Source organism: Podarcis erhardii (assembly GCF_964252035.2).
Source record: "Podarcis erhardii genome assembly, chromosome: 10".
Taxonomy (NCBI): Eukaryota; Metazoa; Chordata; class Lepidosauria; order Squamata; family Lacertidae; genus Podarcis; species Podarcis erhardii.
Genome location: NC_138500.1, coordinates 61964316 through 61967752, shown reverse-complemented (window position 1 = coordinate 61967752; position 3437 = coordinate 61964316). Strand labels below are relative to the sequence as shown.

The 3437-nt window shown below is 44.5% G+C and overlaps 1 long non-coding RNA gene across 1 annotated transcript; it reads left to right on the top strand.

Moving 5' to 3' along the window:
• The first annotated feature begins 2373 nt into the window (after nucleotides 1–2373).
• On the top strand, nucleotides 2374–2741 carry LOC309350918. The gene is made up of 2 exons (XR_014160596.1): nucleotides 2374–2413; nucleotides 2544–2741. It is a non-coding gene; the product is annotated as an uncharacterized lncRNA (long non-coding RNA).
• Nucleotides 2742–3437: the final 696 nt, after the last annotated feature.

The window sequence follows — 3437 nt, the reverse complement described above, 5'->3', positions numbered from 1 at the left end:
ATAAAAGAAGATATATAGATGTAAGAATAATTCACTAGAATACTTTAACACAGGAAGTGAACACTAGGGGAAAATTAAGAGGCAGCTGTAAACTCATATATATATGCCTGTCATTTGTTAAATAAAGTTGTGTTTATGTTTGGAGTAACTAAATGTGTCTGCACTTACTCAAAAGCAATATCTAGGATTTATTCAGAGAGCAACCCTCTTATAGTGAGAGAGAGAGAGAGAGAGAGAGAGAGAGAGAGAGAGAGAGAGAGACTGCAGAGTGGATGAGAATGACAAATCCCATTAAGCAGAGAAATGCAGGCATAGTCTGGGTACAAAGAGACCTCGCAAAACAATGTGGATTTTTACTGAGCTAGAATAATGTTAAATATTGTAGCTACTAGGGCTCAGGGGTGATGCAGTATAGGGATAGGGGTCAAGGTACCAAGGAAACACTTATCATTTATTACCCTGGAATTCTAGATCTGAAATCAGCTCTTTTTATTTTGGGGTAGAAATCTATTCATTAAGACTATTAACTACAGGTTGGCATGTGCTTAAAATTATTATGAAAAACAGCAACGAAAGTGTAAACGAGGGGTTTTGTTAACCTCTAAATATAATTCTCGCCACCGCGACCCACCCCAAAAAACACCCTCCAATAATATAAGTTTCATGCATCTAGTATAGCCCAAGAGGTCAGAGCCAATATCATTATGCAGTTCTTACCATTCCTAAGCCAAGATTAGCTTTCTACTTAACACTTACTCCAAGGCACTCCCAATTATTAAAAGGTCATTTATTTGTATTTCATTTCAGTTGCACGTGGAACAACAGTGGAAACACAGATTTGGAGACGAATGGAAACATGAATAAAGAGATGGGGTCTAGGTTACTGGTTAGATACAGATATTCCTGGAGAACGTTGCAGTCCTTTACAGAGGAGGGACGTGGGTGGCGCTGTGGGTTTAACCCCAGAGCCTAGGACTTGCCGATCAGAAGGTTGGCGGTTTGAATCCCTGCGATGGGGTGAGCTCCCGTTGCTCAGTCCCTCCTCCTGCCAACCTAGCAGTTCGAAAGCATGCCAAAGTGCAAGTAGGTAAATAGGTACTGCTTCCGGCGGGAAAGTAAACAGCGTTTCCATGTGCTGCTCTGGTTCGCCAGAAGCGACTTAGTCATGCTGGCCACATGACCCGGAAGCTGTACGCTGGCTCCCTTGGCCAGTAAAGCGAGATGAGTGCCGCAACCCCAGAGTCGGTCACGACTGGACCTAATGGTCAGGGGTCCCTTTAACTTTACCTTAAGCTCCTGCAGCCAATGGGAAGCTGCGCATGCCTCCTCCATGCCAGAAAGAGCGCCGGAAATATCATTTGCACATGCGTGCATGTGCGCACCTCTGGCCCACCGTAGTGTCTGTGGGACCGTGAACCAGCCCAAGCCACAAAAACGTTGCCAACCCCTGAGTTGGACTCCCAAGAGACTGTGATCCACTCACAGTATAAAAAGACTGGCTGTGGTCTACCCATTGTCATTGCCAGGATTTGTTCAGCTTTTTGAGGTGAGGGTTGGCCAAAGTTGTTAAGCTTTTTGAGGGATTACAAGATTTGGGTCCTGAGTTGAGGACGCTCCTGCTTCTTTACTTCCCTCCTCCCTTCACTTGTTTACTCGCCTGCCTCCTTCCCGTCCTCTCTCTGCCCGTCTGCATGCCAGTGTGGTGTAGTGGTTAAGAGCGGTAGTCTCGTAATCTGGGGAACTGGGTTCGCTTCTCCACTCCTCCACATGCAGCTGCTGGGTGACCTTGAGTCTCTCAGCCCCACTCACCTCACAGAGTGTTTGTTGTGGGGGAGGAAGGGGAAGGAGAATATTAGCCGCTTTGAGACTACTTAGGGTAGTGATAAAGCGGAATATCAAATCCAAACTCTTCTTCTCCTCCTCCTCCAGCAGCCCAGGAGTGCAGGGATGTCAAAAGGGCAAAGCGTCATAGCTCCCTCCCTTCCCTCAATGGCTCGCGGTAGGTGGGATTCATGGGCAGGCAGCACACCCTCGGGGATGACACCCAGGGCAGTCCGCACCCACCTTGCTCCACCCCTCAAGCACATCAGCCCCACTGCACTGGCGGAAATCATGGTGCTGACTTCCATTAGTGGAATGCATTAGTTGAATCCAGTGCATTGAACTTGAACTACAACTAGTTTCTTTTTAATGAACTTTCCAAGCTCTGTCACACGCAGCTCTGTCATCTAATGGAAGGGCATAGCCAGGAAGTCCAGAAGGACTAAGATGTACAAATCAAAGTCTAATACGTGCTGGAAATATTAAAAAAAAAAAAAGAGGGTACTTTTTATCACATGTGGTGGTAATGTCAGACGATAAAAGACATCTGGGAAATGATATACAGTGGTACCTCGAGTTACAAACACCTCAGGTTACAAGGTCTCCACAGCAGCCATTTTGAAAAATTCCACATATGCCCACTGGCCTAAATTCTAGACCATCCCTTTTAACAATACAGTGGTACCTCGAGTTACAAACGTCTCAGGTTACAAACGCTTCAGGTTACAAACTCCGCTAACCTGGAAGAGTTACCTCAAGTTGAGAACTTTGCCCCAGGATGAGAACGGAAATCGTGTGCCAGCTGCACAGCAGCAGCAAGAGGCCCCATTAGCGAAAGCACGCCTCTAGTTAAGAACAGTTTCAGGTTAAGAACAGACCTCCGGAATGAATTAAGTTCATAACTAGAGGTACCACTGTATGTATAATTAACTGAAAAAAATGCTGAAAATAACTTTTCCTAAGAAAACAAAAGCTTTTCTTTTAGATATTATAGGACCAGAGATCCCAAAGGACCAGACGAAATATTTATGTAAGCGACCATGGCTGCATGGACTCAGAAATTGCCCAGAAATTGCATAGCCCAGAAATTGAAAGATGGTACAACTCTGACCAAAGAAGAGTGGCAGACAAAATTGATGAACTATGCTGAGATGGCAAAACTTACAGGAAGGATTAGAAACCAGGTCTTTAATAAACAATGGGGGAAATTTATAATTTATTTGAAAAGCTATTGTAAACAATTAAATACATTGGTAAGATTGACAGAAAACTTGCAGTAAAAAGTTGAACTATGGATTGACAAAGGATTCCTAATAATAGAATTATGAAAGAGATGCAGAGGGGAAAATCATTACAGTGGTACCTCGGGTTAAGTACTTAATTCGTTCCAGAGGTCCGTTCTTAACCTGAAACTGTTCTTAACCTGAAGCACCACTTTAGCTAATGGGGCCTCCTGCTGCTGCCATGCCGCCGGAGCACAATTTCTGTTCTCATCCTGAAGCAAAGTTCTTATCCTGAAGCACTATTTCTGGGTTAGCAGAGTCTGTAACCTGAAGCGTATGTAACCTGAAGCGTATGTAACCTGAAGCGTATGTAACGCGAAGTACCACAATACA